The following is a 26,137-nucleotide window of genomic DNA, read 5'->3' as shown; positions in this document are numbered from 1 at the left end:
AATACAGTGATATTGCACCCCAGGGTATTATCTTATAGCTGGAAGTTAAATGTAAATATGTTTTTCAGTAAGTACTTTTTTTCCCGACTTTTAGTTTTTGAGATAGGGTTTCTCTGTGTGGCAGTCCTGGCTGTCCTGAAACTTGCTCTGTAGACCAGGCTGGCCTGGAACTCAAAGTGCTGGGATTAAATGCATATGCCACTATCTGGCCAGCGAGTGCTTTATAAGCAAGAGAGGTAGGGTGGGGGAAAAATAAACAGGAGTAGAAGGGAGGAAGGAAGAAAAAGGAAAAAAAAAACAGAGAAAAAGGGAGAGAATCTTGGCAAGCTCAGGATGACACAAGCGTAGCATTTGGATGGTTTCTTCAATCTTCACAGAACACAAGGACTTTCTTTCCATGGACCACAAATATAAAGAATCAAAGGTTTCTGTCCCAAAAGACTTACAATGTTTTCTGTTTTAAGGGTGACTTATAATTTATACTATTTGATTGAATTCTTCCCTTAGGTCAGCGGAAGAAGTTAATGTCGGGTTTCAACTTATTTTGGGAATTTCTATCCTCCACTAAATTCCTTTGAGTCAAAAAGGAAGTGACACATTAACAGGAAAACGTCTTCTTGTAAATCTCTTTCAGCATAGACTTGCTTTTCAAAAGGCTAATTACTCAAACACATCTAAACATGGGGGCTATTAAATATTTCGAAATAGATTTAATCATAATATTTTGCATTGTCCTACAATCATCTTTTAAGAGAAATGCTCATGGAAATGACTTGTTCTAGACTTTTCTGATTACAAGAGGAAGACTCACTAAAACTGCCTCTGAAGATGTTTGCCATCAGGCTCTAGTTTACAGAGAAGTATGATGTTAAGAGGACTATCCATGTGGTACCCAGGCACATGAAAGCCAAACATCTAGAGTTTATGGGAAAAAATAATGACAGAGGACAGGAACCAGATGCTTTGAGGACTAAGTTATCTTCTTCCCTATTTAGTACCAGCAGTCAGCTCGGTTTTCCTTCAGGGATCAGTTTTCCTTCAACTCCATTATTAAGTTACTCCTACAATCTCTCCCTATTCCTTAACTCTGGATTTACCTACTTGGCTCTTAATTTACAAACTTATCTATGCAAAAATAGTATTTTTTTTAAAAGATCCTATTAGGAAAACACTGTAAAACTGCGCACATACTCTACATATCAAACACACACACACACACACACACACACACACCATCTAGCAAAACCTCTAGTGTATATTATAATCGGAGATGAGTCTTCACACTGGTGATCTCCTTAAACAATGCACACAGCTCTCTCATAAAATTCTGATGAGAATAAAGAACAATTAGATGTACATGTTTAGAATCTTAACAATACTATAAATATAAAGTTAAAATTCTTAAGGACTCTCCTCAAAGGGAGCAAAAACAGTACAAGCTCTAACTTTAGAATCACTACACCAGTGACATATTGAGAGGCCAGCCAAGCTGCAGCTTGCCAAAGCTGCCTTTTCCTGTTCTTTGGATACACTCACGAGACTAGTAAAGCCTCAGCCCTCAGTATGAGCCATGCCACTACCAACCTTAGCAATATGCAGAGCTCCACAGGCCAAGGAAGACTTGTCAAGTGATATTGCCAACTTGGGAATGGGGAAGTTTTGAACCTTCTGGCCAGTTGTCCTCCCAATAAGTCAGTATGCTAGTTTTGACCTTAGATGATTATCCCAAATGTGACTGCACTTACAGTTGTACAGAGCATGCACAGTAGTGGAGAGGGGAAGTTTTCTGACCTCGAGGAGGAAGGTTGGATATAAGGAAGCATTCACAATGCCTACAAAGGACAAAACACTTTGCAATCCCTGAAAAGAGAAGATAGAATTCCTAGGAAAGGAAGACAGGCAGTGTGAGAATATTGGATGCAGAGAAAACTGTAAAACTTTGAATAAAGCTTGAATTACAGATACCTTTTGATAGCAGGAAGAGTTCAAATTACAAAACTGAAACCATGTAAAGACAAATAGATAAGAGTTCAGCCTTATTTTGGCAAAAACAAGTCATGAATTTCTCAACAGAACATCAGTTTTGGGCAGTTTAATCCAATTTACCACACTACAGTAAACTGCTTTCTTGAGTTATGTCCTAGAGCTGACCCAAATACTTTGGCTTTTTCAACTGAAACCACACACCTGCCATCTAAATAGCTACCTTATCCAGTTGGGTTCAACTTTTCTCTTGATGGAGAAGGTTTCAATAAGTAGAATAGATTATTATTTAATCTGAGAAATTTAAATGCTATGAGCAAGAGGAATCAGAAGAGCTCTCAGACTTTGTAATTTGTGAAAGAACACAATGCTTAATCTCTACCCTTCTGGTTCTGAGTAACTTTATCAATAACAAAAATGAAAGCCCAAAATAAAGTCACCAAAGGAACAGAGACCTGGACACCACCTAGCCTCTACTTGAGGCTTGTGGTCACGGGAAGGGAAAATCCTTGTTCTGAAAACAGATTCTGGAACTGGTCATAAAGCCACTCTTCTGGAGTCTAGCTTGCCCTGAGAAAGCAATTGTAGGAGGAAACGTAGACAGCTGTCAAAATGGAGTTTAGGCTTCCTGGCTGTGCTGTGCTATGTGCTGTGCTAAGCTCCTGGAAGATGAACTCCTAAACTCTCATTCCCACAAGAGCCATTGTGATATGGAGAGTGAACAATTCTGTGGCATGGCTGCCACAGCACTAGATCATCCATTTATGAACTCATTTCCACTGGCGATGGCTATAACAAACAGCAGCAGAACCTTAAGTGGGAGAGATCCTCACCTTCACTGAACCAGCAGCCTATGTTAGATACCAAGCACTGTGTTTAAGAGGAAAGAATGAACTTGAATGTTTCTATACTGGTTAAAGAACATAATCATGCCTACTCTATTCAGCAGGGGAGATGGTATTCAAGAGGATAACATGAGGCAACTCAGGCATTAGGCAGCAAATAAACATTAATGATGTGCACTATGTGTTCATCTCATTGTGTGTCTGGAGTCCTGGGAACTGAAAAAGATAAACTGGCTAGAAGGGAAAAACAAACAGAGCTGATGAAAATGCTAATAGAGTGGATTGAATAGACTGATGGGAAAGTTAGAAGTGCAATTCAAGACTTGCAGAAGGTGTTTGAAAGTACACTTGTAAAGCACACTGAGATCATTTATCAGACAACCTAGTTATTCAAAGATGTCAACTTTACACACGTGCATGTAAGGCTAGAATTTTCCCAGGAATCACATACTACTCCGAGACCTTAAATTTGAGTTTGACAATGCACAGTGGTGAGCCCTTTGAGGATTCCATGATGTTTCTATGGTTCAGTAGTCTCTTACTTAAATTAAGAAATGCCTTGAGGCAGACAGTAGCCATCACTACTGCCTCCCTTTCCCAGCTTCCCTTCTCCCCAGAGACTTGTTACTTCAATGCTTCCTGTCTAGAAGCTGTGTGATACTTCACATGTGGATTCTAAAGTGTCAGATATTAGGTATTCTGCCATAAGCAAGATGGAATTCCAAACTCCTCATTTAAAATCTTTTACCAAATTCAGATACTTAAGTTTCTGTTTCTTTCAGTTTTGGAGACTATTACATATACTAGGCAAGAACTAATTTTTCTTTTTACTTAATCCAACACATTTTGGAAACTAATAGTTCATGATGAAACATCACTTCAGGTATGTAAAACTCTAGCATCATGTAGAAAATAACTACATTTTGGTAACAGATTTTTCTTTAACAACAGGAAATTATTAATGATCAAAGAACATGAGAGTGTGCAAAGAAAATGGTTCCATCACTGTCATCTATGCACACTCTCTCAGTTGACATACCTGCAATCCGGATTCCCTCTTCAAAACTGAGCATTAATTTCTGTGGTCATTTTGTCAAATATTGCGCATTATTTCTGTTACATTCCAAATTTCTGTACTTATTTCAGATTTTTTTCAGTGCAAAAGATGTCAAAGATCAATAGTTCCTGGTTGTTCACATTTCATCAACTTAATGATGTGGAAGTGAAAAAACAAAGGGTGTAGTCTGCCATGCTCCACTGACCCACACTGAGTAACTCGCTTCACACTTATATGGTAATGGATAAAAAAATATTCACTGACATAGCACAAATAATTTTCATAATTACACACCTGTGCACCTTAAAATAAAAAATGTGTTCAACATGGCCTTGATGTAGAAGTATATATATCTCCTGATATCATCAGTATACTGTCTAAACTTCATAGCTATGATTTTGCAGTCTTTAAATTATCTTTTACTTTATGACTAAAAGTAAAGACTAAAAGAGGTCTTCACCTCTTTTTTGATACAATCACATTTTATTTCCAATCCAGTCAGCTTGTACGTGGGATGGGTCCTGGCCAACTCTTTTAAAAATGATGCTGGAAGTTAGTGTTCCCCAGTAGACACACATTTTATCAGAATAAGTACCTGGGTTTTTTTTTTTTTTAAAGTGTGATATTATAGCTTTTCTATGATTTTAAACTTAACAGAGAGAATTGTCTTCCAAAGGTTTCTGCAACTTTATCCCATCTTATCTACAACTCAACGTCCTAAGAAATTTATGTGAAATTAGATGTTTCCTTAAAATACTTCAGGAATTATGTCTCTACTTCATTACATTAAAAACATTTTCACTGTTATAGACAGACCTATTTCTACAATTTAAGTACAGCCACCTTTATTCTACATTTCCCCCTTCACGTTTTAATTCCTGTGCAAATTTGTTTTATCGTACCCATAGTTCAAGAGCCAATAGCCCTTTAAAGTTGTTGTTCATTCTGAGCATTCTAATTTCTCCACTCCACCCCTCCAATTACTTTGCCCAGGGTTAGCATTTCTTTAACTATGCCATGTTTCATAGGAATTTAATTTATCAATAGAAAATTGGGTTTTTTAGGGTATCCTATTAATATTTTACAAGTGTGGACACCACCAAGTGATTTGTGCTTTGGCTATCTTCATTCTATAGAAACAGTGGCTAATGAGCCATTTGTTCTCACAGTTTGCTGATTGTTGGAGAGGCAAGTATTTAGTTTCTTGCAAGCAGGCAATTCTTATTGGTTGAATTTTACTTCTATGATTATTGGTATGGAGCTATGTGTTATTGAAATTTTATGTACAACTAAACAAAAATGTGTTCATGCGAGCGACTAAGTAAAAAGCACATTCATAAGAAATCTTAATTTTTAAAAAGTATTTAGAAAGAGAAGAAATCCAATGAAAGTCAGTGGAGGCAGAAGTTATGAGAGCATTCAAGGACAAAGCCTTCCTGACTTGTTACTTGTTTTACTTTTGTTTCCTGTGCTGTGATAAAATATTCTGATGAAAGTACCTTACAGGAGAAAAGGTTTATTTGGCTTACAATTCTAGGTTCCAGTCCATCATCGCCATGAAGTCAAGGCAGCAGGAACTTGAAGCAGTTAGTCATGTCCAAAGTCAAAAGCAGAGAGGGAATGAATGTAGGCATGCTTGTTCTTAGCTTGCTTTTGTCACTCCTAGACAACCCAGGACTCTAACCTAGGGAACCATGCACTGCCATTGGGTCTTCCCATCTCAGTTAACAAAATCAAGAGATCTTCCATGGACATACCCACAGGCCAACATGATCTAGACAATTCCTTGTTGAGACTGTCTTCCCAAGCAATTTTGTTGTGTCAACTTGATAATAAAAACTAACAGTCATGTGATTCCTTTGAGATTGGTTTTAAATGTAGTGTTTGAACATCTTACTATAAATAGGAAGAAAGGCTTGTATGTTAAATAACTATGGATCCTTAGTGCATGATTATTGGATGTTACATTTAAGATAGTGCTGTTGGTAAAAAACAGCTAGAGTATAACTGTCCTCTAAAACTAAATAAAATGGAATTCTAGCAGGAAAGAGGTACAAAGTCTGTAAGTCATGTATTTATACAATGAATACATTTTTCCTCCCGTGATGGTAGCAATGCTAATATGCACATTCTTTGATAGAAACAAAGGAAATCAGTTTGTTTTCTATATTCTGTGGTTTGGATAAGGAACATTGGTTGAGGTTGAGAAAGAAGATCTGAATTGTTAAACATTTTTCAAGCTATCCAAATTTACAGTGTGTTAACAGAAAAATGAAAAGTTTAAGATCACTGCTTTGTTCCACTAATATTAAATGGCAAACTGGACTAGTTTTTTTTTGTGCCCCTAAATAAATTAAAATCAATTAAAAACATATTAGATTTTCAGCCTTCTTGCTTTTTATTTAATTAACTCATTATATTGGTATTGGTTTAAATTATTATGAAAGGAATTGTTATGGTGTTTCAGAGAAGCCCAGACTAGAATACTCTGAAAGAGGTTATTCTTTCATCTCCGATGAAGAAAAGGTAGACTTTCGAGAATCTTGGGAAAAAGTTGAAAGAGTCTTATATCTAATTTTAAGTCCATCATTTGAAAAGACAAGACATTTTATATTTAGCAGCTTTTCTTTTTAAACTGGAGCCATAGCCCATCTCCCCAGAAAGAAAAATGTAATCTTGATTTTTTTCTTTTCTTTGAAGGTTCTTTCATTTTGCCAGGCCTTTAGAATACCTGATAAAATTTAGCTCTCTTGGCCTGAGAAACTAGAGTATCCATTCCTCCCAAATCCCTCAGGAGCAGTAGAGTTGGTTTTAGGAAATTCTCACCCCTCTTTATTGAGCTCAAACCCCCCTTTGGAAGGAACTCCAGGAACCAGGAACAGACTTCAGAAGTGCAGACTGCCACTGTGGCTCACCTCAGACATGTCTGTATTCTTTAATTTGCTTAGAAACTTAAAATGACTATGAAATATTAAAAAGTACTTAATCCTTTTGGACATAATGAGGCCTCAAAATTATTCCCTTTTTGTCTCAAGCCAAATTGTGAACTGGTGGGATTGGCACCACATACTCTCCCATTAGCTACCTTCAACAGCCTGTTGCTAAAATGTAGGAAATTTAGTGCAACCATGAAAGGCCTCTTGGGTGGTCTTGCACTGCACTGGTAAGGTAGATGCATTTCATTCAGATTAGCATTCATCATAAAGCACATAGAAAGTGAGTCTAATGCTAACTACAATATCCCTTTCCCCAAAGAAAATGTGATGAACTCATAAAGTAGTCCCACAAACACACACATATGTATACAAACTTGGAATTCTTAGCAAAATAAGCAACCCAATTACACTGAGTTGGACAGTCAGCAAGTCAGTGATTTTGTGGTTTGACCCTCATGTGGTACATCAATCACAGCAAATTTCTTTCTCTCTCCATTCCAAGAAAACCACCACTTCCCACACAACATGTCATTACCATCACAATAGGATCTGCTCAATAATAGAGCTTGGATTGGATCCTTAACTTTAAAACCCCATTTGAAATCATAGCTTCCTTCCTGTTGCAACTTAGCTTTGAAACAGACTTCCACTGATCTTGGCAACTCACTGTCTTTTTTTCCTTTGTGTTTTGATTCTATTACCTTTCAAGCCAGTTTGAATTTTCTGTTTCCCCACAAGAAGCCAGATTTTTTTTTTTAAGCACACCATAATGTTTCCGTTTTTCCCTTTTTGAGACCTGCACATGATCAAGCCCTCCCAAATTCCAGTATAGATGGGGTAGTTGATCTCCAGGCCACACCCCATACTGAAAAGCTGTTGACAGTAGATGGCTGCTGGGGAAGGAAGACTCATTCTTCAATTCAAGGTGTGGCATTGCAAGGTTTCCCATGATCCAATGGATGACCCCACATCCACGTACCTATGGACAGAACTAACCATGAAAAATAAAAATTAAAAAAAAAAAAACTAGTGGTTCATCAGAGAGGAATAATAAAATGACATGAAGTTGATAGGCCATGCTGTAGAGGACACAGAGGAAGTTGGAAGGGGGGAAAATGAGGGGTAGATATTTCATTAAATTCATGTATTAAATTCTCAAAAATAAAGAGAAACAAACATAAAAGAAACAAGAAGAATTGAAATAAAATATCTATGGGTCCATGGGATAGGAACTCAAGTGCTTTATATAAAGCAACATAATTTCTACGAAGCCAATTTGATGACAGTCTTATCCCAGCTTAGTGTACTAAATCGCACAAATAAGCACCAAACCATCAATAATAATTTGCAGTAATATTTAGTAGCAAATAAATAAATTTTAATTTTAGAAATGAATTAAATATTTTATGCTTAATTTGACTCTTTAGCCATCTAATTTGAAATCTGTAGTCAAGGGAACTTGAATGTCACAGTAACACAGCACAGTTATTCTCAAGGGTTCCATAGTATATATTAGCAAGCTTCCTAATGTTGTTTGGCACATAGGCAGGCAGCAGATACAACTGTTCCAATTACACAGAGAGGAATTTCATGACCATGATATTGTACTTCCTGTCAGGGTGCCAGTAACTAAAAATACTTTCTTTAATCTTTCTTCACTTTATTTTATTCCCAGAATTTCATCAATTAGATACATATTCTGTTAAAAAGCAAACTGTTATACAAACACATCCATGCTTTGTATCCATGCTTTGTGGAGGAAGATCTTAGAAATTCAGACATCTAGATAATCTTATTTAATCACCCCCTTTCTTGAGATGAAATTAGGTAATAGCATCAATAGTATAAATTGAACTTCGCGTCACTGCTTTTTTTCAACTGGAAAGTCACTTTCATTTTTCCATTAAGTTGTCCATAGTATTACTTTCTGTGTGAAAACCAGATAACAAAACTGGACATCACACTGGAATATCAGCAGTCAGACTGACACTTTCTGATTTAAATCCTTTCTTCTTGAAGCTGCACTGTAACATCTCCAGGACCGTTTAACTCCTGTCTCTCTGTGGGAGAAGGAGACCATGTCCACAAGAGTGTCAGGTAAACTTTTTTTTTTCAACCCAAAAGTTTGTTTGTTTTGTTTTTTTTAATTTTATTTTACAATACAATTCGGTTCTACATATCAGCCACGGATTCCCTTGTTCTCTCCCCTCCCGCCCCTCTCCCCTTCCCCCAGTCCACCCCGCATTCCCACCTCCTTCAGGGCAAAGCCTCTCCCCCCCCCCTCCCCCCCCCCCCCCCCCCCCCCGACTGAGATCAACCTGGTAGACTCAGTCCAGGTAGGTCCAGTCCCCTCCTCCCAGGCCGAGCCAAGCAACCCTGCATAGGCCCCAGGTTTCAAACAGCCATCTCATGCAATGAGCACAGGACCCGGTCCCACTGCCTGGATGCCTCCCAAACAGATCAGGCCAATCAATTGTCTCACCCATTCAGAGGGCCTGATCCAGTTGGGGGCCCCTCAGCCATTGGTTGATAGTTCATGCGTTTCCATTCGTTTGGCTATTTGTCCCTGTGCTTTATCCCACCTTGGTCTCAACAATTCTCGCTCATATGAACCCTCCTCCAGGTAAACTCTTAATTAGGGCGCTGCGATGAAGGCAGCCTAGAGACCTGGGGCAGGAAGTGACCTTTTAGAAGTACTGGCTGCTGAGAGGGTCCTACACTGTTTTGTTTGTTTGTTTGTTTGTTTGTTTTTTTTTTTTTTTTAGAAGGAACTGCACTTGGATAAAGGGATTTTTGCGTTTTCTTTTTCTTTTCTTCCTCCTAAACTTTCCAAGGCCCTCTTGCTTCTAGGAAATTGACTTCAGTGTTTTAGTCAGGTAGGTTGTTTGTTGTATTAAGTATTTTGCTAAAACATCTGGAGAACAAACCAGTATCACAATTGACAAAGAAAATCCTCCAGAAAACAAATCTTGCATGTGAAATAGTTGGCTTAGAAATAAATTTTCCTGATAGAGTAAATGTCCTTGTGCCTGGGTAATTTCCATGTTTGGCTTGGATGTATTTCGATAAGGATTTGGGGAGACCAGCATTTCTGATAAATTTTTACTGGGCATTTTCTCTTTCTGCCTTTTGCTTCCTCCTACTTGCTGGCTGACCTGGGCTGCTTTTGTGACACCTGCTCCCATCTGCCCCAAGCTGTACCCTTTCAAATGCAGGTCTAAATTACTTTCAGCATACTTCTGCTACTCATTCTGTTAGGTGCCCCAACCAAATATAAGTTCCTATTGGCCTAAAAATAGATCTCTTGCCATCTGGAGTCCCAAATTTTTTGCATTTTCTCTTTCACCTCGAAGCAACTCCGCCAGTCATAAGAGAACTTTACCTGATGTAATTGTGTCTGCTTCCAACTGCTCCTGAACACATTCTGGAGCTGTCGTTCTGAGTGAATAATTCTCCCTTGTTATCACCAGGTTTCCTGAAGGGATCAGATGTTCATTCATTTCGACATTTTCAAATCATCAGAAAAGCTTTAACAAATCCCAGACTTGAATTCTTCCTTTAGTCTTTGTGTTTTGTGAAATGTTATGTCCTATACATATGTAGATTAGACTAGCTCTCAAAGTTCTGATCAGTGAAACACCCATGATTCTTGAAATTCTTAAAAACTGAAGTATTGAAAGTAGCCAAGTTATGTTTTTAAAGGCTTATTTTTATCAACATTGATAAAAATTAAAGCACATATATGTTCATTTAAGCTTTCTTGTATTTTTAATAGATAGTGTTAAGACAAGCCCATAAGCAGAATACAAGGTCAAGTTTCAAAAGAATAAGGAGAAAGAAGGGTGATATTGCCAGCTTTCACAAAAGTTTCTCCAAATTTGTGGATAGAAAGCATATGAAAAGTTGCTTTGTTGTGAAATATTCAAGCACAAATACATTTTATCTCATTGGGAAGCCCTCTGTGCTCCTTAGATACCCTGGCATGCTTCCCTACAACATTTAGGTTGTTCTGCTGTGGAGTAATGCTTTTGTACAACTGGTTTAAAATGCTGACTGGCCAGTAGCCAGTCAGGAAGTATAGGCAGGGCAAGCAGATAAAGAGAATCCTGGGAAGAGGAAGAGTTGAGTCAGAAGTCACCAGCCAGACACAGAGGAAGGAAGATAACAAGGCATAACTGAGAAAAGGTAGCAAGCCACATGGCTAAACATAGATAAGAATTTTGGGTTAATTTAAGTGTAAGAGCTAGTCAGTAATAAGCCTGAGCTAATGGCCAAGCAGTTATAAATAAGGTTAAGCCTCTGAATGGTTGTTTTATAAGTGGCTGCAGGTCTGCAGAGGAGGGGGGGGGCAAGGCAGGACCGAGAAACATTCCAACTATATTGTTTCCCTGTTTCTTTCCTTAGTCACCCCTTCCTTGCTCACAATACTTCCTTGATAAATCTCACCCTGTCTGTCGACTCCATTATTTCTACATGCACATCTCATAGATCCCTCCTCCCAACTTTTCTGAATTCCTGACAAGTTACAAAGTAAGTCTTTGGCCCCTGTTCTTGGATAAAATTCAAGTTCCTCCTGACGCAATCTGAGTCCTCTTCCCTTGCCCCCCACCTCTTATCCAGAGATGTACCACATCTGTGTTACTATTTCTATGAATGGCCACACATGTAGGCAGATTACCAACAGCAAAGCAAAAACTGCATCTTCACTTCAGTTCACAAATTAAGAAGCAATGTTGACTTTGTCTTTGATGGTTCATCTACCTACTGTTTTTACTACCTGGCAGCCTCCATTCTGATGGCATCTTTTTTCAACTCCAACTGTAGTGGGTAGCCATTCCAGCTTTGATCTGGAAGTTCCAACCCCCGTTGAGACTTCAGCAACTGTCACGCCTACAAGGCGGGGCCAAGGGAGGCACCTGGAGACCCGAGATCTGAATGGGCCAGCGTTCTCTCTCTGTTCCAGGACCCTGGACAGTGGAGGTGGGCCAAGCAGAACTCTAGAGAACACCGCTGGACTGCGATACACCTTCCCCAGACCCCGAGACCTACCTATCCCTTAATTTGTAAGTTACGCCATTAAATAAATCTCCTTTTAACTACATGGAGTGGCCTTAATAATTTCACCAATATCCAATCAATTTGAAAATACAAATCCAACTCTTCGTTTCCCCCACTAGCTCTAAAACAACCCAAAACTCCCTGTGCATGGGTATCTCATACATTGTTAGGTTTTATTTTATTTTAGTACTAGGGATTAAATCAAGGTTCTCAAAGGTACCCAGAGATATCTATTAAATGAAAATAACAGTCTGATTCACATTGCAGGATTATATCTTTGATGATTTAGAGGTCACACTTTCAAAGTTAATTATCATATATATTGGATAAATGTTCATTTAGAAGTTTATTATTAAATAATTCTGTAGCCTAATTTTACAATTTATTTCTACTTGTCATCAAAATGGATACCTTGAAACATGATAATATTATAAAACTTGATGTTATAAGGAAAACGTTGTTAATTCTTATCTTCTGCTAAAGCAAATATATCAACATTATATTTAATCATATATATATATCATATATATCAACTATACTACTAACAAAATATTTTATCATGTGTAGCATGAATCTTAAAAAGTTCTTATTAATAAAATCAAACCTGAGGCCAGTTATTGGGGTGAAATGCTGGAAGATCAGAGAAGCAGAACAAGCCACAGCTACCTCACCTGGCCAATTCCTCAGGTGATCCTGTTTCCTCAGACTGGATGCCTCTCAGCTGAATGGTGCTGCTCAAAGTCTAAAAGCTTAACCAGCCAAATGCTTAACCAGTCAAATGCTTCTAGTTCCTGGTCCTCACGTCTTATATATCTTTCTGCCTTCTACCATCACTCCCTGGGATTAAAGGCTCACTCCCTAGGATTAAAGGCGTGTGTCACCATGCCTGGCTGTTTCCAATGTGGCCTTGAACTCACAGAGATCCCAGATTTCTGCCTCTGGAACGCTAGGATTAAAGGTGTGAGTGCCACCATTTTCTAGCCTAAGTATCTAGTGGCTTTTCTGTTCTCTGACTCCAGATAAGTTTATTAGGGTACACAATATTTTGGGGAACACAATACCACCACAATTATGATTTAACTAATGTTAATTATCACAATAAACTTTTTAATAACAGAAATAAAAATGCCGTTCTTCCATTTTTAAATGTGGTGTACTTGATTTAAGGTGAAAAGGCAGGTGTGCCATTAATAGAGTTCATTTACTCTGTTTAGTCACCGCTTTCAGAATGCCCCTGAGATTCTTGAAGGCAACACTGTTATCAGCTCTGAGCATATTCCAGGCCTAGAGAGCTCCATGTCTGCTGCAGAGTGCAGAGCATGAATCAACTTAAGATGAGGAAGTGTATCATTTTTAATAAGCTAATAGAAGGAGCATGCAAGTCAGATACATACAACTGAAGAAAGGCTTTCAGTGGCAGCACCTTGAAAAGCACCACACATGGTAGATCCTGGAGTTGATGACTTTCTGTGGGACATTCAATGAAGGGATTGTTATTGTCGTGTGTACAGATCAGATACTAGGGTGACCCAAAGAAACAAGGATGGAAATGGAGAGAGAAGAGTGATAATGTGTTAACCAACAAAAAGAATTACTTAGGGGCAAGACCACCTACAGAAGGCAAGGGCCTAACTGGGGGAAAAGGTAGAAATAGACACTGCAGAAGGCAGTGTGAACTCATTATTTCAAGCATGGGGAAAGGCGGTGTGCGCTGACTGCAGCAGATGAGAAGGGGTAGTGTGAGCTGGCTGCTCTCACTGTAGGAAAGAGCTGCTGGTTTGGAGACAGCACTGAAAATACAAATCTAGGTGGATATCTTGATTTTTTCAGGGAATTTATTGCCTACACCTATGTAATAGAAAGGAGAATAGATGGAACTAGATTGTAGCTAGACTAGCTGAGTCCAAGGTCATGCCCATGGCATACATTTTAGGGAGGCTCTCCTCCTCAGGATCCCATGGATGACTGGGATAAATAAATATAGCTATACAAACAACCACAGCCCGAGAAAGAGGTTTTAGGCAATGGCCTGTACCTGATCCTACTATTAGGCTGGTGTTGATCAATGGTAAGCATGTTTGAGGTACAAGAACTGTGTTAATCTGTAAACTCTAAATGACTTGGCATTAATGCACTTACCTTGAGGTGTACAGTAGCTAAGGACAAGCTCTTAGGAGGCCCATCAGAAAAAAAGTAACAAGTGAAGAGGGACTAGGTGTGACTGGGAAAGGGACAGCAGAGAGAAACCTAGTCAATGCTACCTCCAAACCCAGAAATGCTTATCTGCCGGGAGGCTGAAGTCAAAACAGGGATGGGGAATGGATGTACACCGTAGGTGATGGTTCCAAAGGCAATGGGAAGATGAAGTAAGGAAGAGATGCAGGACAAAGTGAAAAAGTGACATTATTTATGGAAAAGATAACCATCAGACATTTATTTGAAAATGTCATTTAACATCCATTCTTGGAAAATTTTTCCCTTTGGAAACACAATCCTAAGCTGACATGTATTTCCCCTTCCATATACTACATGGTGGGTGGTACTGTCTCTGGAGCCTTTTTTCAACCCAAATGACAATTTTCATTGATGTGTTTTTCCCTCACAGGTTGTTATTACATTATTCTCTGGGTATTGACAACAATGTATATAGCTATGGATGGATTACCTTGTATTTCTGTCTTGAGTTTTCTATAGATTTATCTTTTGTTACCCTGGAAAACAAATTTTAGCCAGTTTTGCATTTAGGTATCAATTTTTCATTTCATATGTTTAGAAGAATGATCAAAAAATATTGTTAAATCTTATTATTCTCTCCTTAATGGCAATTAATATCCTTCATGTGGCTTACAGTCTTACATTTTCTTGCTTCATTCACAATAATCTGTGAGGTTTTGCTATATGGTTCTCTAGTTCTCTCTTAAATTGTATGTTATCTGATTAACTTATAGTTGCAATGTATCATTTAATGAACATTTAATTTAAAAATATCTTCATTTTTTTCAATTCCCAGAATCTGCCTGTTCCTTTCTTGCTCAGCCTTAAATACAAAGCTGCAGTTTATTAAATTCATCCTAATAATTTTGAATATTTATTTCACAATATACTTTATTGTGCAATTTTAATTAATATATAGCCAGCATTTTATAGTTTTCATATGACAATTCAAAAGATATGGTGAAGTCTAGACTTGTGCTTTGCCTTTTCTGTTAATATTAGTCAGTATTTTGTGTCACCATTTGCTCCTGAAGTCTACATCATGGATGCTTCTTAAGATATGATTTATGTTTGCTTCTTCAGGAAGTAGACAAAGCTATCATAATGGAACAGTTTCATCTCCCTTAAAGGAATCTGGTCCATGGAGAATATTCTGTCTTCTTTCCTACCATGAGGTCAACAGAAGACCTTGGCTTAGAGTAACATCTCTGACAAAGGAATGGACCTTAAGCAAAATCCTGCTCTTCCTTGTTGCTTGTTCTCAATGTTCTCTACTCACAGTGCTCCCTCTGGTTTTAGCCTTGTATTGTTTTGTGTATTTATGTCTTATTATCTACTGAATCAGAATTGCCTTTTAAAGGTTAAATACAGGGCATTATACAGAATACTCAGAGGTGTAGGTCAGACTTTCCTGATATGCATCACCTTTGCAAACTAGGCCACTCGATGCTCAGTCCTTCAAGAATCATCATACCTAAGTGACCACTATCCCATCTTGAAGTATGCTCAGAAAGAAAATGAAGAAAGCAAGAGAACTACTTATTTATATATCATAATATCAAAAAAGGGTAACATTCAGGGGGCGGGAAAAAAAAAGGGGTAACATTCATGATATTTTCCCCTTACATACACTTTGACAGTGTGTGTGTGTGTGTGTGTGTGTGTGTGTGTGTGTGTGTGTGTGTGTGTGTTGGGGGGTTTGGATAGGGGATCAGGATGAAGAATAATTTTTTAAAAATATTTATTTCTATAATTTTCTTAATATATTTTAACCTAGCTATGATGTAATACGTGTGTATATCCCAGATTAAACTATGTAATCCCTTCCCATGTATTCAGGATCTATATTTACAGAAACTACCAACTCAAGATCAAATTTCTTAGAAAAACAAAGTGCCATCTTTATTCAATCATTTTCAAGCATTTAAAATTGTTATGATGTATTTGTGTGTGTGTGTGTGTGTGTGTGTGTGTGTGTGTGTGTGTGTAAGCACGTGTGTGTTTGCATGTAGTGGTCAGAGGACAACTTGGGAAAACTGATTCTTTTGAACACATGTCATCAGTTGTTGACATGAAGAGCCTTTAACTCTTGAGCTATCTCACTGACCACAGCAAGCATTTATATCACACTCACATTGTATAAATCCTTGTAAGTAACCTAGAGATAAGCAAAACATACAGAAAGATGTGTATAGGATATAGCAAATACTATACCATTTTATGTATAAAATTTGAGGTAGATTTTGGTATATATGGTGGAACCAATCCCTTCCAAGTAGACTCTATAACATTTTAGTGGAGTTCATAATCCTCTAAATATCATAATTTGAAGTCTTTAATGGATGAGTATTTGGTACTGACATAAGTAATATAAATCTCTTTGTTAGTTTAACTGTGACACTTCTACACATTGGTGAGTCACAATACTATTATAACCTAATTACAAACATTATATGATAATATTTCAATGTTATTTGCACAAACTACATCTATTAATAGATTTGTAACAGCATCTAGGAGGACATTAACCTCACCTATTATTCAAGACTCTCACCATATCATTTACAGCTCCAACTAGCTCTGTCAGTCTAGCTACTTGTCATCTTACTGACAAGTAGAGTATGTCATACTAAAAATGAACATAGATGGTTCTGAACTAATTTTTCTTCATTAAATTGGTAATCATGTAGAAAATGAAATGAGATTAGCTTTTCTGAGAGGTTTTCATTTCTACTGCTCATTCTCTCCTCCTCTTGTCATGCACAAACCTTCAGGTGTGAAGGCAAACATAGTTCATTGTTTTTATACTCTAACATGCTTTTTTTCCCACTCTGAGATTTCATGGAAAAAACTGTATTTTACACCTATAAAATTGCTAGAGTAGTACAAAACATAATAATGACTTTATATTATTATATATTTTGTTTGTCTTAATAGCTTTTTTATACATTAACCAAACATCATTGAGATTTCTTAAATAAGAAGTAATATACAAGTGACATTTGACTTTGGGCTATTTTTAGCTAATGTTGGAATATTCAATTAAAATACTAATAGTTAAGCTAATAAAATGTTACAAACTCTTTAAATTCTACAAGCCATTAGAAACATCTATATCCTCTAGATTTAAGCTTAAAAGATACACATTGATTTTTCAGAATTTGAGATCTTTCTGAGTATTTCAATTGGTGAAGAAGACAGAAACAATCCAGAAGTTGACTTATTTTTTTAAAATCTGTTTATTATTTTATGAACTAATTAGTAAATGTTAGATCCAATTTATTGTTTATTTATAAATATTGAGATATCTATTTCTCATACCATAGTTCATACTCCCCTCCAAAAGTCAACTCCCGCTTAATAATGAGAACAAGATAGAGGGTCCCTTATTCAGTCCTGGTAAATGTAGTAAGGTTCTGTTTGGTTGTCTTACAACCTGAAAAGTTAGTTGTACATTAAATATCTTCACTAGATTCAGCTATTGATATAAACATTATTATTTAAGCAACATGGTTAAAGAAAATCTCTAGACAACTAAAGAAGTATAACTGAATTCCTGGAGGATACTAAGATACTGAGGCCTTTGACAACAGGGATATATCTCAATATAATAAATACATTATATAGGAAACCCATAGCCAACATCATCCTAAGTGGAAAAAATAGCAAACCAGTCCCGCTAAAATCAGGAGCAAGACAAAGATGTCTAGTCTTGCCACTGCTGTTTAACACAATAAAGTCTTAGTTAAAGTAATAAGACAAATGAAGTAAAATGGATACAAATGGAGAAGTCAAAGTTGCTTTATTTGTAGATATAATTATATTCATTAAAGACCCTAACACTTCCACCAGAAAACTCCTATATTTGATTAGTTCATTCACCAAAGTAGTAGAATACAAAATTAACACACATAGACAGTAGTCTTCCTATATACAAATGACAAAAAACTGGAAAAGAAATCAGGGAAACAATATTCACAGTAGTTTAGAAATGAAGGAAGGAATGAGATATTGTAAAAAAGAAATATAAAATTATATCAAAAGATGAAAAGACCTTCTGTGACCATATATTGGCAGAATAAATAGTATAAAAATGCCCATTCTACCAAAAACAATCTACTAATTCAATGCAATATTCATTAAATTTCCAATGAAATTATGCACAAAGGTTGTTTTAAACCATAAATTTTATATGAAAATACAAAAGACACAGGACAGCAAAAAAAAAAAAAAAATCCTGAGAAACAGCAAAACTTCTGGAAGTATTACCATCTCACATTTCAATTTAAAAGAACTATAGTAATAAAAACATCATGATGCTATTGTAAAATAGATTCATTAACCAATGAGAAAAAGCTGAGGACCCACATATAAACCCACACTCCTATAGTCACCTGATTTGGGGCAAAGAAATCAATAACACATATTGGAGAAAAGATGGCATGTTCAACAAATGGTGCTGCCCCAACTAAATAGTTACACACAAAAGAATGAAACTAGGTCCATCCTCATTTCTCTTGCTGAACAAAACTCAATCCAAATCAATCAAGAACCTCATCATAAGACATAGTTCCTTGAATCTGGTAGAAGACAAAGTAGAAAATAGACTTAAACTCATTGGTGGAAAAGGGGGACTTTCTGAACATGACCCTAATAGCACAGTCATTAATAGCAACAATTAGTATATAGGGTATCATGAAACTAAAATGTTTCTGGACAGAAAGCAACATCACCATTTGAATGAAGAGGCAATATATCTAACAGAAGTTTAGTATGTATTATATAAAAAGAATTCAAAACTTAAACAAGAAAATAATTACCCTACTTAAAAATGGAGTATAGAAGTAATCAGAGAGTTCTCAAAAGATGAAATATAAATGGCTATGAAACACTTACTTCAACATATTTAGGTATGTGGGAAATACAAATTCAAACTTCTTTGAGATTCCATCTCACTCCAGTCAGAATAGCTAAGCTAAAAACAAAGTGATGATAAATGTTGGTATGGATGTGAGGAAAGGGAACATTTATTTACTGCTAGTGGAAATGAAAACCATTGCAACATGTATAAAAATCAGTGTGACAATTCCTCAAAAAGCTGAAAGTAATTCTACCATATGAAATACCACCCTTGGGTATCTTCCCAAAGTAATCCACACCCTACTCAAGATTTTGGCTCATCTGTGGTCATCACTGCTCTACTCATAATATCCAGGAAATGGAAACAGTCTTGATGTTCACCAACTATTGAAGAGATATTAAAAATGTGGTATATTTACACAATAAATTTTTATTTAGCTATTAAGAATAATAAGATTATAAAAGTTTCATGTAAATGGATGTAGCTGGAAACAATTACCTTAAAGGCAGTAACTTAAAACCAGAAAGACAAATATTACATGTTTTTTCTCACCTGTGGATGCTATTTTTGAATTTTCAGATATGTGTGTTTCATTTGGAATTCCTAAAGAGGTCGGGAAATTTCTAAGGGAAGGGACTTTCAAGGGAGGTGAGATAGAATGCATTTGTAAAAAGGGTTAATATGTTATAATGCAGTGGCAGGGATAATCTGGACTTGGGGAGTGGAGGGTCTGGTAGAGGAGTGAGTACAGGAAGGGATAACTAACACTAAAGAATTTTTGAAAAAGATTCTCTCTGTCTCTGTCTTTGTCTCTCACATACACACACACACACACACACACACACACACGCGCGCGCATGCACTCACGCACACATGCATGCACACACACAAGTTGAAATGGAATTACCCTATAACAGGGCAACAATGTCCCTACTAGAAACCAAATGTTAACCATTCTTGTATGTGTGGTCTTCCAGTAGATCATGGTTGACTTACCAGAGGATATATTATTAAAGAAAACCTATTCTCTTCATAACAGCTATAAATTTCTAATAGCTCCTCAGCTAGATATGGGACTTTGCAGCCACCTCCACTGTCCATGCTGGGATTTGGTCTGTCTTGGCCTTATACAGATTTTATGTGTGATATCACAACCATTGTGAGTTCATATGTGCAGCTACTTTGCTATTTTGTGAGGGCAATCATTTCCTTGCAAACACACCTCTTGTGCTTACACTCTTTCTACACTATCTTCTTAATGATCTCTGAGTTTTGGGAGGGTGTGTGTGTGTGTGTGTGTGTGTGTGTGTGTATGTGTATGTGTGATATAAATGTACCATCTTAGGCTGGGAATTCAACAGACTCTTATCCTCAGTACCCTATCCATTTTAACGTCTCTATGTTATCACTATCTACTACAAATCGATTCATCTATGATGAGGACTGAGAAAAGTGCTGATCTATGGGCATAAGAATAAGTCATTGTAAGTCAGTTTAATACTACATATTCAGTAATATATGAATATTAGGTTTTCCCCTATGGACTATAACCTGTCCATCTACAGGTTCTGGGCCCCAATAATGATGCCAGGTATGGGTTTCACTTGTAGAAAGAAACAAATCCAATCAGGAAGTCATTGGTTAGTCCCATGATGTTTTTGCTACTATTGTAGCAGTGGGCATGTTCTCCCAAATAAGTCGTTATTTTAGCTCACAGGTTTCACAGGTTGGTCAGACTAATGATTATTTTTCTCCACTTGCACAATGATTGACATCTTCTAGCACTCTGGAATCTGTCCAGTAGGGGTGAAACTTTTAGGTACTGACCAGTGTCTTCAACAATGGAGCCTTTTTTTTTCTTTATTGAGAAATTTTTTATTCATCTTACATACCAACCACAGATCCCCTTTCCTTCCCTCCTTTTGCTTTCCATCAGCTTCCCCCATCCCAACCCCCCCCCAATTCCCTCCTCCAAAAAGATAAGGCCTCCCATGGGGAGTTAGCAAAGCCTAGTACATTCACTTGAGGCAGGTCTAAGCCCCTCCCCATGCATCAAGGCTGTGCAAGGTGTTCCACCACAGGTAATGGGCTCCAAAAAGCCTAATCATGCACCAAGGGTAGATCCTAATCCTACTGCTAGCAGGCCCCTTAAGCAGACCAAGCTACACAACTGTCTCGCTTATACAGAAAATGTGATACATATACACAATGGAGTACTACTAAGCAGTAAAAAAAAATGACATCCTGAATTGCAGGCAAATGGATGGAACTAGAAAACAATGGAGTCTTATCATCTGTGGTAGTTTGAATGTAATTGACCCCCATAAGCTCATAGGGAGTGGTATTATTAAGAAGTGTATCCTTCTTGGAGTAGATATGGCCCTGTTGGAGGAAATGTGTCATTTTGGGGATGGGCTTTGAGGTCTCTTATGCTTAAGCTATGCCCAGTGTGGACACAGACTCCTTCTGCTGTCTGTGGATCAAGATGTAGTGCTGTGGATATCACTCGGTATGCTGTAAATGTGTTGCTCTGATTGGTTGATAAATAAAATGCTGATTGGCCAGTAGCCAGGCAGGAAGTATAGGTGGAATAAACAAGCAAGGAGAATTATGAGAAGGCTGGAAGATTGAGTCAGATGACACCAGCCTGCCATCCAGGGAGCAGCGTGTAATGGCACACAGGTAAAGCCACAGAACACATGGTGACATATAGATTAACAGAAATGGGCTGAGTATAAGTGTAAGAGCTAGTCAGTAGGAAGCCTGAGCTAATGGCCAAGCAGTTTTAATTAATATAAGCCTCTGTGTGTTTACTTGGGTCTGAGTGGCTGTGTACCATGGGGCCATGGGAGCCGGACAGGACCAGGAAAACTTACGTTGAACTCTCAGCTCCTTCTCCAGCATGATGTCTCGCTGTACTCTACCATGTCCCACCATGATGATAATGGACTAAACCTCTGAAACTGTTAGTCTCCCCAGTTAAATATTTTCCTCTATAAAATTGTTTTTATCATAGTGTGCCCTCACAGCAATAGAAACCCTAACTAAGACACCATCAAGTTCTGGAGGAAAATCACTAGAATTGGTAATAGCCTGAAATGTGTGCAGGTCCATGAACCTCACTGGCCAGCAACTCTAAAGATGTAATCCAGTCTTGGCACTGTTTTATTGTTTGTTGTTGGCTTTGATTTGTGTTTTTGTTGTTGTTGTCTGCTTGCTTTGGCCTGTGATATCAGGTAGGAGCATTGTTAATTCATTTTTACTATTATTTTATGTGTGTGTGTGTGTTGTGTGTGTTGTGTGTATAATATTCTATTATAACAGGTTCTATTTGGCTTTTTGAAAAGGTTTTTAGTATTGTGTATCCTTTCCCTTATTTCCTCCTTTACCCTGAACTCCCATCCCTTGCCCCAAATTAACCCATTCTGTACCATTATTCCCCATTAATATTTTATACCACTGTTTTCTGTCTCTCCTTCTGTGGAAGAACACCTCATGGCCCCTTACTAATTTTCTGATCTTTATGAGTATTCCAGATGAAACACACATATCTGAGAATTCAAAGGTAACACTTACAAATGAGAAAACACATGTGATGTTTGCCTTTCTAGGTCTGAATTACCTCATGCCAGGTGATCGTTTTCAGCTCAATCCATGTACCTGGGAATTTCATTACTTCATTTCCCTTAACAGCTTAATAATATTTCATTGTAAAAATGTACCACATTTTCATTATCCATTTATCAGTTGATAGGCACATATGCTATTTCAATTTCTTGATTATTGTGAATAGAGTTACAATGAACATTGATGAGGAGGTGACTAGGATATAGAGTTCTTTCACTATATGTCCAATTGTGTCACAGCTTTTTGGAAGGTTTGTATGTAAAGAAAAGTCAAAAAAGTCCATACCAATAAAACAAACCATCCAGTTAAAAAATGCAGCATGGAACTAAAGAGACATTTCTCCAAAAAAACAAAATTCAGAAGGCTGAGAAAAATAAAAAATGGTTCACGATCCTTAACCATCAGGGAAATGCAAATTAAAACTACTTTGTGATTTCATCTTACCCCAGTTAGATCAAAAAAACAAATGATGACAAATGCTGGCGTGGATGTACAGAAAGGGGAACACTTATTCACTGCTGGTGGGAGTACAAACTGGTATAGCCACTATGGAAATCAGTGTGGAGGTTCCTTAAAAATCTGGAAATAAATCTACCACATGAAAAATCATGTTTTCTAAAACAAACGTGAGATAGAAAAAAGTATCACATTTTCTCTTTTGCAGTTTCCCTGACTCTGGAGGACAGTGGTTTTCTAGATCTGATTCTGGATTAAGCTACCAAATTTTAGCATATAAAGAAGACTGTCTTATCCACAAGAAAGACAACAGCATAGTCAAGGAATATAATGATTGAAATGAAAATGAATTTTGCTTTTGAGTGTGCCAGGGAGGGACAATGGAGGCCCAGGGAACAATGAGACCATGTTTGAGCACTGTTGATCTAGGGAACATTGAGATTTTCTTTTGATTACACTTTTTAGTCAAATTTACAACTGTTTCATGTACTCTTGAAGAAAAACTTATTTTTAAGAAATTATACTCATAATAGAGTTAATAAAATATAACAGGTATTTTCCAAGTAGATGTATAACATGCAAATATTTTCATGTATTATAAACATAAATCAAGATAAGAAAGATTTGGACTGTTGGTACACAGCCTGTTTTCATATGACTCTTGAAATAATTATGCTTTTTTTCAGTTGATTGTTGAAAAACTATTCTTTTACATACATGCACATATACAGACATATACCCAGAGCTCAAAGAATCAAACTAATAATTAAATCAGCCATGTTTGGTATAGCCAAAAAATTTTTCCTCCTAGAAAGTTTATTGAAAAAATTCCTAGTATGAATGAGTTTTATAACTCTGCAAAAAGCTCTGAATTTCATGGTTCGAAAAGTAGTGTTTTTGTTTATAATTTATTACTTGAAACACTTTATTTTAATATATCATTTAGTGTTACTAATTGTTTTTAATATAATAAAATATACATTATTAGATTATATGCTTTAATATAATCTGAAGATATCTTTGAGTGTGTTAATTTTACACATTAATGTTACTTTCTAAATTAAGAAATAATTTCAACTTGCTTTCTAAAGTTTGACTATCTGCAATGTAATCATTGATTTTCTTAATCTCCTATTCTGTCTGTGTGTGTGTGTGTGTGTGTGTGTTTGTGTGTGTGTGTGCGGGTGTGTGTGTGTGTGTGTGTGTGTATGTGTGTGTGTGTGTGTGTGTGTGTGTGTGTGTGTGAGTGTATTCATGCCAGTATACAGGGACATATGTGCATATACATGCTGAGGCCAGAGACTGATAATAGGTATCTTCCTCAGTCACTTTCCACCTTATGTTTTGGAGATAGAGTTTGTCACCAAACTTAGAGCTCATTATTCATTCATCAAACTTCATTTCCCAAGAAGGACCAGGATCTGCCTCTACCTTCTCAGTGCTGGAATTACAGGCACATATTATATTGAACTTCTAGATTTTCACCTAGAGCCTGGGGTCTGAACTCAGATCCTCAAACTTCGGGTCAAAGCACTTTACCAAGGGACCCATCTCTTAATATTTTAATTTATAAAGCACATTGACCAATGCAATACAATTGAGGTTTACTTACCCATGCAACTATCTAAAGCAATCATGAGTAAATCTACCTCCTCAAGTTTCCTACACAAATGAAAAATAGAAATGACACAGTAGCTTGCCAGTGCAAAACATTTATAAAAAACAGTTGATTTGCTCTTCACAATGCTTATAAAAGTAAGTTATTTTCATGGATGAGAGTTCTCTTCCAATAAGAGCAAGATGCAGAAGTCAGACCTCCCTCAGGCTAACAAGAAGATCCCTGTTATCATCTTCACTATGCCGCAGGCTCTCACTTAGCTGGAGAATCTGTTCAAGAGAGCCTATGGCACAAGTTCTTTGCTCTTGCCCATATTTTCTTAAAATACTCAATGCAAGAAGAGCCCCAGTGCAGTGTGATTACAAGATATAAAACTCCATGAGAGCCCTGAAGTTTCCTTAATGGTCTTGAACTAATGCACAAAAATTCTAAGAAAATTTAATGCTGGCAATGGTCGAGAGACAGCCCGAACTGACCTACTCTGGTGATAGGATGGCCAAACACCCTAATTGTTGTGCTAGAAACCTCATCCAATGACTGAGGGAACCGGATGCAGAGATCCATGGCTAGGCCCCGGGTGGAGCTCCGGGAGTCTAATTAGCGAGAAAGAGGAGGGTTTATATGAGTGAGAATTGTTGAGACCAAGATTGGAAAAAGCACAGGGACAAATAGCCAAACGAATGGTATCACATGAACTATGAACCAATAGCTGAGGACCCCCCAACTGGATCAGGCCCTCTGGATAAGTGAGACTGTTGATTAGCTTGATCTATCTGGGAGGCGGCCAGGCAGTGGGACCGGGACCTGTCCTCAGTGCATGAGCTGGTTGTTTGGAACCTGGGGCTTATACAGGGACACTTGGCTCAGCCTGGGAGGAGGGGACTGGACCTGCCTGGACTGAATCTACCAGGGTGAACTCTATCCCCAGGGGAGTCTTTGCCCTGGAGAAGATGGGAATGGGGGGTTTAGGGTGGAGTGGGGAGAACAAGGGAATCCTTGGCTGATATGTAAAATTAAATTAAATTATAAAATAAAAAAGTAACAATCAATGTTCCCTGAACAAATGATGCTGTTGATTAAGTGATTTTTGCATATTAAATAAATTAGCATAAAATTAGTTAACTGCATGACAAAAACTACAGCTTAGCCTCTGATCCCTGAGAAAAGAAAAAAAAAAAAAGAAAGCAAGAAGTAAATTAAAATGGTCTTTATTCCATGATTTCCACTCACATTTCCTTCACATTCAAGCTATTCACCAGTGTGAGCCAACTACCATATTGGCCAATTTTCCTGCTTGGGCATTAAAATTTATATCAACCTATGTCCAATACCTCTGTTTCTTTCTTTTGTTTTATAAATTAGGACCATCCTTTCTTAGTGCTTACATTAGCATTAGGAAGGAAGACTACATCCCTGCTGGCTAGCTTTTATCATGGTGCTAGATGGTGTTATGAAAACCGCCAGGGAAGAAAAGTCATTGAT

This window comes from Peromyscus eremicus, chromosome 5, assembly GCF_949786415.1.
Source record: "Peromyscus eremicus chromosome 5, PerEre_H2_v1, whole genome shotgun sequence".
Taxonomy (NCBI): Eukaryota; Metazoa; Chordata; class Mammalia; order Rodentia; family Cricetidae; genus Peromyscus; species Peromyscus eremicus.
This window is presented reverse-complemented; position numbering follows the sequence as displayed.